The sequence below is a fragment of the Melopsittacus undulatus genome, chromosome Z, assembly GCF_012275295.1.
Source record: "Melopsittacus undulatus isolate bMelUnd1 chromosome Z, bMelUnd1.mat.Z, whole genome shotgun sequence".
Taxonomy (NCBI): domain Eukaryota; kingdom Metazoa; phylum Chordata; class Aves; order Psittaciformes; family Psittaculidae; genus Melopsittacus; species Melopsittacus undulatus.
Genome location: NC_047557.1, coordinates 92,276,735 through 92,287,766, shown reverse-complemented (window position 1 = coordinate 92,287,766; position 11,032 = coordinate 92,276,735). Strand labels below are relative to the sequence as shown.

The 11,032-nt window shown below is 42.8% G+C and overlaps 1 protein-coding gene across 1 annotated transcript in view; it reads left to right on the top strand.

Annotated features, from left to right (window-relative positions):
• The first annotated feature begins 4,125 nt into the window (after nucleotides 1-4,125).
• The window catches only part of GARRE1 (granule associated Rac and RHOG effector 1), a 69,124-nt gene continuing 62,217 nt past the window's right edge, over nucleotides 4,126-11,032 (top strand). Inside the window, exon 1 of the mRNA XM_034073027.1 lies at nucleotides 4,126-4,172. The gene's annotated coding sequence lies outside the window, so the exon portion shown is untranslated. The remainder of the gene's footprint in view (nucleotides 4,173-11,032) is intronic.

Genomic DNA, 11,032 nt, shown 5'->3' with positions numbered 1-11,032 from the left:
TGTATATAGTCAGTCATGTTCACTCTTTCCAAAGTTGGAGTTACTCCATGGAGGCAGTGGGCAAGAATTTTTCCAATCAGCAGGTTTAGGGCTCTAACCTTGCATTTCTTTTGCCATTTGGCCATATTTACAAAGAAGCTGGGAGAGAGGCCAGTACTCATTTTAAGCCTCAGGTTTGACACAATGGCCAGTCAGTGTACTGAGGGGTATAAAGCATAGGTCAGCAGCTTTCCTGTCAGGCAGCAAATAACTAAATTTCACTTGTCTGAGATAGAATTTTAGTTGTCCAGGACTGCAGGACAGAAGAACTGTTCTCACCCTGACAGCTGGAATGGATGATCTGTGAAATGTATTTTTAGAAGTCTTATTTGCCTATGTGTATGCTTGCATTGTCAAACATGCAGACAGCAAGAGGGAGTTAGGCTACCAGCCATGAGAACTGTGACATACTGTACAAACTGTATAATATAGCTAGATCTGAAGCTACATTTTTGTTACTTCTCACCCTCCAATGGCAAATATACAGTCCAAATATTAATGCGACACTACTGCTGTTCTTCCTGTACTTCAACATCTCATTAGCTACAGCATTCACACTAGTTAGTAACCACAAAGGGGAAATCATTGCTGGTACAATAGGACATTAGTGATCAAACCTGTTTTCGAAAATCATCCCAGTTATTCCCACATTTCCTTTCCCTAAACATCTCTCTATCTTATTAACAGAAACAACAACCTCTTGTAGATTAGCTTTTTCCTTTAACAAGACAACGCACTCTTGAGGGATTTTATTACTAACATTCATCCTCCTAATCTTTATCCCACACCTTGCTGATGCGTATTTCCTTATTAACATTTGCACATGGCTATTGTGCCAGTGCTGCTTTTTTTCCAAGCTAATGATTTCTTCCTCCAACAGCCCATGACATCAAGTTGCAGTCATAATACATTTCAAAGCTGGTTTCCTCCCTCTCTAAACAACATTGTTACATTTTTTGTTTAAACAGTGTTGGTTTCCTTCCCCTCCTATTCAACAGAAGTCATGGAAAGCACTTTTCACGTACACGTAACATCACTATGAAAATCATAACTGAATACCATTAGTCTATGCTGATTTACATATGGTTTTACTAAATAGTTAATCATACCACCACCTTTCAAAATTATTTAGAATTCACAAAACTAAAAACCAGACTGTTAAGTATAAACAGAATTGTAAGCATTCAGAAAAACAATTTTAATGCCATGATAGCTATCCTACATACTTTCTTGTCCTTAAGAGTTTCCTCTTTATTTTGCATTGATCATGTGCTTCTACTGTACTGAATGTTTTCATACCCTATTTATATTAAAAAGTGTGAACTTCCTACTTATTTCTCAGTCTGCCTTAAATACTAGCTTTAAGGCTAGGATTTTTACCAGTATTCTGCACCTTTATGTTCGTAATCTATAAACTTCATCTGTAATAAAATTCAAATGAAATGTCTTTATCTTTAGAGGCAGAATGTGTTAAAAGATGTTACACAGCACTGTAAAAAAAACATAGTATGTAAATAAACCAGGCAAGTAAAATAAAAAAAATATGCTTATTGTGTGTAACTCCACTGAAAGTGCCAACAGAACCAAATTCTGCACAGATCCATTGAAAACAATTAAATCACTAGGATAACAAAACAGGGAACAGATTTAGAGACCTCCTGATAGCGTGAAAGGACATGTTTGTGTATTGTATTGTATTGAACTGTGAGACTAGGTCTGTAGAACAAATTTCTGCCTGTGAATACAGTATGGTTTAGTCAGCATGGCTTGTGTAGTTTTGGGATTTATTGGTAAAACTCCACGTTGGTAAAACACCTAGCTTTGTTAGAAAAAGTTCTGGTGGCTGGCCATCAGCTACTGCAATGTAATATGTCATCAATTCATCAGCAGGAGATTGTTATGATCCCGTGAGCACCGTACCATGCCCCACGTATGACCAAGAACCACAAGGTACGCAGCTTGGAGAGCAGAAGGATTTCTGCAGGTGAGAAATGTCAGTGGCTCACCAGAGATTCTGGATTTTTTTGGACAGGTCTGGACTGGACATGCAACAAGACTCACGTGTGAGTGGGTAATGTTTGCCTTAGTTACTCCTAATGGTTTGCTATGACTGTTCCAGACACTGCTCTACGCTGCTATGGGATGCAGCCTCAGCACAAGAGCAAGACCTCAGTTCCTGGATATCTCCTTGCAGATAAGAAGCTCCAGACTGGCCACCCTGCTTCCCAAAGACAGGAAATGTAAGTTCCCCTAAGAATACATGTCTGTCTAGATGTGTTAATCTCTCTCCATTCCTTAAAAAAACCAAACAAAAAAATGAAAAGATATCTTGTGAGCTTTTTTGGTCATCTTTTAAGGTGTAGCCTGAGTATCTGGCCTGGGAGGAAGGACAGTCTATCCCAGTATTTTAATTTCTGTTTCCCTTCCAGTTCCCTCTAGACTCAATTTTTTCACTTCATACCTGTACTTCCTTCCTTCCTATTAAAAACCGTTGAAACCTTGCTGGAGTCTTTTTAATCTTTTTTTAAGTCATCTTTCATCTACCATTTAATTAAAAACATAAAAGAAAGAAAAAAAAACCCAAAAAGAAGAAAAAAGGCACCTTCTCCAGCCCTTTGTTGCACTCTGCCAGTACAAAAAAATACTCAGATATCCCTCTCTCTTGAAGGAGTCAACAATACGGCAGCCTTCTGTTCAGTCTTCTCTTTCCAAGCATTTCCTAGGTATCTCTTAATTAGAGGACTAAATTTACTAGGATGAGACATGCTTAGCACACATGCGAGAATCAGAAAAGTTTGGAGGGAACACACTGATAAGAAGCCCAGTCTGCCAGCCACCATCTGTTATGACAAGGAAACAAAGCCACAGATTGCTCCTAGGCAGCTCCCCGCAGACACTACTTGAGAACTATTTGTAGTTTGTGGCTAGAAGGTGTCCAAAAAATTGACAATTTCACTTCTTCCCACGGAGTTTTCTGATTAGCAACACTGAAACTGGTGGAAATTACTATTATTTTCACTTTATTAGTACCAGATCCAAGTGTGTAGGTTTGGGTTTTTTTTGTGGGCGAATTAGAGCCAGATGAATGGATCTTAGCCCTGCTGACAAAATTTCTGATTACATACATTGCAAAAATTTTTAACTACTCTCCTACTATTACACATTACCTCATTTTATAAATTCTACCAGAAATTTCTGAACATTTATTAAATTCTTATTCCATTTAAAACGTAAGATTATAAATAAGCCTTGTCAATAAAAAATGTTCACTTTCTCCTAAGAAAGGCAGGATTAACATAAGACTATTCCAATAGAAATTTAATTTGAAAATGCATCAGTTTGTGCAGCAAACTTTTCTGCATAAAATAAGCCTGAGAAATAATAACAAACCAGTGTAAAAACAAGCAAAGCCATCATAGACTAGGCCTGTTTCTGAGCAATTCCCCAAACCGGCAGCACCATGAAAATTATGTCCAACGGATCAATCTGAGATAGTTGTTGTGCATTTTACCTAATTCCCACATAAGTCCATTTAACAGCAGTGTTGAATTCCACAGTTTCTCCAGCCAGTGATTTTGAAGGGAAGAGGAATACTGCACTTTGCAGGTGCCACTGCGGATCTCCATCAGAAATTAGACTACTGAGTAAGAACGCTGCATCTGATCACAGAACAACAGAAAGAGAAACCTCGTTATTTTAAGCAGATATTAAATATCCACTGATTATTTTTCTTCCTTCTCCACTTCTACCCTGCCCTGCCGTGCCGCATCCTCACTCCCTTGCGCCCTCACAGCCGCAGCCCGTCCCGGGCGGTCCCCGTCACCCTCTCAACGGGATAACCCCGCCGCCCGCCTCGCTTCCTTTCGTCCCCTTACACCATCCGTGTCCCCGGGGGCCCCACCGCCCCATGGGTCCCGGTGCCGGCTCTGTCCGCTTCCTCCCCCACCGCCCCCTGCCCTTCCCTCACCCCTCCGCCGACAGCAGCCCGCCCTCTCCCTCCTTCCCCTTCCCGCTGTCACTCGCGGCTCCGCCCGCCCCCTCGCCCGGCCCCTCCCCGGCGCCCGGCGGAGGAGCCACCGTTTCCGGAGTACACAGAGCGGGGCTGGCCGCGCGGTGGGGGCTGTCGCGGGCAGGTGAGTGAGCGCCGCTGCCGAGCCCGTGCTCCCGCGGCGGGGGCGGCCTCCCCCTGACCCCGCGGACAGGGCTTGTCCCCGGCCGCAGCCCCGCAGCCCGGCCGGCAGGGCCATGGCGGTGCGAGGCACCGGGCTGGCATGGACGGCGCTACCGCCGCTCCTCCCTCCCCGGGGGCCGAGAGGCACGGGGAGCGGAGGAGAGCGGCCAGCGCCCTGCGGCCGCCCGGGGAAGCGCCCCCAGGGCCGCGGCTGGGGGCACCGGCAGGGGCTGGGAGGAGCCGCCGGCGGTGTCTGGGGGGAGCCCCGGCCGAGGGGAGGGCGGCGGCGGTGCCCCGGGGTGCGGCCCGGTGCTTGTCGCTGCGCTCCCTCAGAGCAGCTGGGCTGGCCCTGTGGCGGCAGGGGCAACCGCGGAGCGGGCGCGCAGCCCGGGGAGGTGGCGAGGCTGCAGCCGCCCCCACCCCCGTACCTCTCGTCTTCCCGCCGCCGTGACCCGAGTGCGGGCAGCCCGTGGAGCGCGGCTGGGACTGCGCCTGCGGGAATTCCTGCGCACCTTCCTGCGAAATAGTGACCCGCGGCCTCCCGGGGCGCTCGGCCCGCTCAGAGAGACCCTGCCGCGGGGGCCTCGCCTCAGGGCGGCGCGGCGCTGTCCGGCCCGCGCGGTGAGGCGGCCCCGCTGTCCGCTCGGGCCTCCCGGGCGGTGCCGGCGGGACCTGCCCGTCGGGAGGGCTGTAGCGTCGGGCTCCCGAAAGCACAGCTCGCCACGGTGCCCGCGGTGGGCTTTCTTCGCGCCTCCCGGCCCGAAGGCCTGTGGGCAGGGGGTTCTCCTTCTTGGCCACTGCAGTGGGTTGCGCTTGCACGGTGTTTCACCTGATGTTGACTGGGAGTGCTGTTTGTTGTTATCTACCCTCATGTTTCATGTGTTGTATCCGCATGGTAACTGCAAGCACAAGAGGGTAGCTCATTTTGGGCTGTAGCTGAAAACTTCACTACTATACCTTCTCTCTTCCCTGCTTCAGGAGTCTTATTGTTTGAGTGGGGCAGGTATATATTTATCAGGTGGATATTGGCTTAGAAATTTGAAAGGAGTTAAAAGATCTCATTCGTTTTATGTGAGATTATAAACCTTGTTACAGGTATAAATCAGCCACTGTTATTATTGGGTTTAGAGTCGGGGTGTCTCGAAGAGCAGCGTATATCAGGTGTGTGTAGTCGCAGTTCACTGCTTGGCTTTGAAGAGTCCCTCAGCCTGTGGCTCCCAGGGGCATATGCAACTGGCAGAAGGTTGGTGCTTGGTTCCCAAAATGGCACCACATCTTGTAACTGCTCTTGTGGCTGTTGAATAATCTCAGATCAAGATGTTGGGGAAAATGTTGCTGTCAGTTTTCCACTCAGTGCTGTCTTGCAAAGGGGCAGTGGTGCTCTTGAGGAACTGTTGTTTTCTATGGGCAAAGGGTGGCTGAGGCTCCTGAGGAATGCTTCCCTTCCCTCACCTCTCTGAGGTATGTGTCATGTAGCTCCTGGCCCCATGAAGGTTTTGGTATGCAGCTCATGGGATCAGGAGTGTTGGCCTGTCTTGGTATGTTCACAGGTGCTATTTGTGTATCATGGGAATCAACTCAGTTTTGTGCTTGGCTGGAGTCTTGTACTGGGAAACATTTCTACAGGAGATAAGCTGGACACTTCTTTTGTGAAGAGTTGCTGGTTTTCCAGTTCAAGACTTGTACAAGGTTTTGTTTTCTTCATTTATTTTCTGTTCTTTACTTTCCCTACTAGAAGGAAGGACTTCACCTAATCTGTGGTTGTGAACATGTGTTTCAGGTCAACATGTATGTTTCTGCAGCTTTGTGAAACCTTTGGGGAGTCAGGAACTGTGTAGGAAGCAGCACAGAGCCACTGCTTTCCATGTATCTGGTGGTACTGCTTCCTAAGTCAATGTAAGGCATAAATCCTGTTGGTTTCTCATTCTGAAACAGGAGTTACTATGAGGTGTTAGGAAACTAGTAATTATGTATATAAGGAATATTTTTCTAGTCAAAAGTCTCCTCTGAGACTCTGAAATAAGTAGTCCTTCATAGAAAGTAATGTGAAAATACTTGCTACACATGTTTAAAAGACACGTCTAGGTTTCTTCCACTTCTTGGGAATCAGCTTCTCCACTTCTCGCTATTTATTACTTTTCAGCACCTTTTCCCAAGTGTACAAATGACAACTGATTTTATTTTACAGCAAAAGAACTGTATTTTTGCTGTGCTATAAGATGTAAGTGATCTTCCCTTTACACCTTGAATTGACTGTAGTTTTAAGTGCTGCCACTTGTCTTCTGTTACTCAAAACAAGATCATCAAGAGAAATTGTGCTACTGCTTTTGTTTATATAGTAGTACTGTAATGGGAAAAGACTTTGTTCTTGGAACAATGAATACTGGTACACCAGAAATCCTGCTAATGATAGTGATTAATGGGTGCTGCTCAAAATAGCTATCACTGCTGATATGACTAATTGTGCTGTATGAAAAGAGCTCCTTTATTCTCAGTAATCTCAAGGTGTTTCTACAGTTTTGGAGAAATGCCTGATCTGTGCAGACAGATAAATGCACAGTGAAATGCAGAACTTGCAGTGAAGTATGGCAATTCTTTAAGGGCTTGCTGCTGTGCTGCAAAACCACTTGGGGCTGAAAATGAAGAATATCTTCTTGTGGTTACTGTAGGTAGATAGAATATTATTACTGGAATTGGATGTTAGCCAGACCAACACCCTACGTGTTGCAAACAATGCCAGGGTATTGTTAGTAGCTACAGAAGGGGTTTTATGTCATACATGAAAGATGACATTTCCAGCAGCATGGGTAACCTCATCACAAAACATTTTGCTGGGGCTGGCTCAGAGGGCAAGTGACTCTGCTAGGACTGATAAAATCTACAGTACAACAACGGTCCTCCTAGAGCTTGGTGGTATGTCTGCTTTAGTGTTTCTTAACCTTCACTGGCCTTTGAGTAGCAGCAATGTATTAGTAACATGCCATAGGTAGTCATGTGCTCTGCAGGAACTGCAGATCTAAACCATAGAAGGTACTGTTTCTCGATATCTACAAAAATCTGAAGTTCTGCCTGGTAGGATGAAAAAAATATTTTGAAAGTTAAGCCAAATTTGTTAAAGGTGGGTTCCAAATTCACTAAGAAGGAGTTAGTAGCTGTGTTTTGTTGTGCCTCTGGCTTTGCCATGAGTTTCTTCTCTTCTGCTGTTTGTGTACCTCAGGATAATTTTATGGCAGGAGGGGTGTAGATGTTCATCCCTTCTGCCCCCAGATAAATTATTAAGGAATGTGTATGGGGAGTAGAGGCATTATTTAACAAATCCTGTTTTGCAGGTTAGTTGCTGATTTGGTCTGATACAATCCCAGTCTCCTAGTGTTCTGTGAATAAACCGTTTTGGTTCAGTCCTTGAATTTTGCAAAAACAGTAATTAAAAAAAATGATTTTTTTTCTATGAAACTTCAAAATTATGATGTTGGTGTTAATGAGGTGTGTATCCACTTTGAAGTGCTTCTGGCATTATATGACAATTTGTTCTGAGAACTGTGGTTTTGAAATAACCAATCTTGTCTTACTTTGCTGTAATTAATGAAGATTAGTGTTTTGATAAGTTAAATTTGGGGGATTGAGCTGTCTGGTTCTATTAAGTTCTTAAACTTTGCATCAGGTCCAGTGATCTGGGTTGGAGTAGCCTTGGAGTACAAGAGAAAGTGGGGGGAGGGGGGGGTGAATGAACAGCAGAATAGAGGGTCTAGAAATGCTGGTTAACTTTGAATAAGTTCCCCAGATAAAAAGGGGAATGTGAAGTACTCCAGGTGTGACAGGGAGATCGTGAGATGTCTGTGTGTCAGTATGGGTGTATCTGGGAGGCTTTAAGCATGCTCAAGAGCCTTTATAGCAAGTCAGACATTTTTTCAGCTGTTGTATTGCATACCATCGGTAATACATTGGCTTCAGTCTAATGATAACATACAACAGCTTATCAGGGCAAGAACCTACTACAAGTTTTTATTAAAACAAATCAAGTTTGATGTGGGATGTTCTAGGGCTTTGTTTTGAAGAACTGTTTTCATAAAGGAAATAAATGCTCTCCCTTCTAAGGACAGACTTTCTACGGAAAGTCTTCATAGGAAAACATGGTAGCACTAGTAAATAGAATTTTTGCTGTATTTGCTAAAAACCAAAACAACATCTTTAAAAAGTTTTTGCTGCAAAGCGGCTATTTGGTCTTTAAAATAAATTTTTACCTTGTGTGTTTTTACTCTAGGGTCACATCAGAAAATGGTTCTTCAGGAAAAATCTTTACAATACAATTATGACCAATTCCTGCTTATGTTAATGATAAAATTTTATCTTTAAAATGACTATTGCATGTTCTCTCTTTAAGGCTACCTAGATTTTCACTGTCTTGCAACAGAGCTGTACTCCCTCTTTGTTGTCATTTGCTTCTAGCTTTCCTAGTAGTTTTCTGCTTTTTCAAGTGGTTAGGGTTTTTCTGTCAATGGGACTCTCCTTGGTTTGTTTATCTAGTCATGTTTCAGTGAGGTACTTGTCAGATGCTAAAGTCTTCTGGTAAGCATTTCTGACAATAGCACTGCAAAAAATAGATTATTTGGAAAACCTCTACAGGGAGATCTATGTACCACTTTGTCAGCCGCCTCTTCTCAAGTTTAGATATTCTGGTTTTGTTTTTTCCTGACATGACTTGTGTGTTGGTTAATAACAGTATTTTAGGTGTGATTCTTGTTTAGTTGTACACTCAAAGTTGACTTTGAATGGCACCATCCAGTTACAGAAAACATAGGCTTTGTGCAGCATAATCTGCAATCCAGGAATTGAACAGTACTTCTCAGTTTAAACAGGAAGAAAGGACTGTAATGGACCTTTCCTCCTCTTCTCCACAGGCATCCATGTGAGAGTTGTCTATTAATGAAATCTGTCTTCAATCCTAACAGTAACAGTGTTTTCAGTTTTCCAAGTAGGTTACCTCACTGTGATAATTTGCTATGCTTGTGAGTTTCTGGATAGTATTGTGAATTCCTCTGGATTTACTGGAGTAAAAGTAAGCGCATTCACATAGTCCATCTGATACCAGGATCTTCAGAGAAATATTTCTAGGTATTTATTTTGTTGTTGTTTATGAAAATTGGTCTTCCTGCTTTTTTTGTACAGATTAGAGAATCCGTAATCAAGTGATTACAGATTTTCTGTAATACAGAACTATGCATACTCCCAGGATCACTATACATGCTTTTTTTTTTTTCAGGACTTTGTTCTAACAATTGGCATTTCCTTCCAGCACTCTGTACAGTTTTTATCAGCATGTAAGTATGATGCCTGACTGTGCCTTAGAAGAGCAGTTCGAGTCCAAGCACAAGAGCTTCCCTGGAGAAAGATAAAGCACCTGATTATCTACAGGTCACATTCCAGAAAAATCTGGGGATCTTTTAAGTGTGGTTCCTTAGGGTCTAAGTACAAAGTAGTATTTTCAAATGTTCCTTAAAAATACTTAAAGCTGACAGTTTCATCCTGAAGAAGGTTGGCATTCTTTTTCTGTGGCCCAGCATATAACAGAAATGCTGAAACCCAGTGAAAGCTGTAATGACTGGAAAGGACATACCCAGGAATACCCTTCTTGTTGTTAAAAGACTTTTCTTGTGTCTACATCCTCACAGCTTGAGTAAAAGACCAAGTATCACAGGGCAAAGATCACTTTGGGTACATGTAACTCTATGCCAGCCTCCAAAAGATTTCAGGAATGTAACTTCTTTTTATTGAGTATTTCAAAATTTTTCTCAGAATCCTATTTGCAAGTCTTGGCCCAGATGGTATTATGTAGAAGGGGAAAGAGTGCATGGAGGAAAAGGCTACCTAAAAAATTTATTCTTTCAGATCCACACGTTCTGCATGCATCTTGTAGGGTATCTTCAATGTAGAGTGAATTTGTCATCTCCACATGCTCATAAAAAAATCATGTTTGTCAGATGAAGATAAAAAAGAATGCAATTTTTCAGCATTTGTTAAAGGCACCTGTGTTTAGTCCAAGATGGAAGGATTCTGAAGATAAGAGATTTTTTTGGTGGGAAGGAAGAATAGCAATATGGCCGGCTGTTGAGTGGACTGCACTTTATTGTCCAAGCAGCAGTTGAAGGCCAGGTGTTGTAGAATAGTGTTAACTAAAACTGTGCAAATATGTTATTACAGAATCCAGTTTCATCAGCACATGTTTCACAGCTCCAGAATAAACTTTATTTAGCCTCTTACCAAAGACGTAGTTAGATATTGAGATTTTTTTGGCTAAGCAACACAGGTTGCAAATATTTAAATAATCAGGTAATAAGGTATACCCTTTTTCTTACATGAGATGGACATTTACAAGCAGATGGTATTGATAATTATAATATGGTGCTGAAAAATAGGTCTACTGCTTAATATGCATGTATCATTTAGAAAAGCTAAAATCTTTATTAAATAAAAAGGAAAAAATGAAAAAAAAACCCAAACCAAACAGTAAGATTTGTTAGTGATTGGAATTTTGGTTTACTGAGTTTGGGGTAGTGCCGATGAAGTCATCAAGACTGCCAGGTGCTGCTGTTGCCAGTAGGAAAGTGGAGATTTAAGTGAGTACTTGTACATTCTTCACCTGCAGAGAACAAACTGTAGGTGTACTTAGCTAACTCAGAGTGGAGGTCAGCTGAACTGTTTATCTGCCAATGTAGGTACACAAGTTACGATATAAGCAAGAGTAAGGTTTTGGTAGTATGGTAACTTGCAGTTCTGTTTTAGCTCTTTTTTTGAAGAGAAGTTGCTGAAGTTTATGTATGCAAG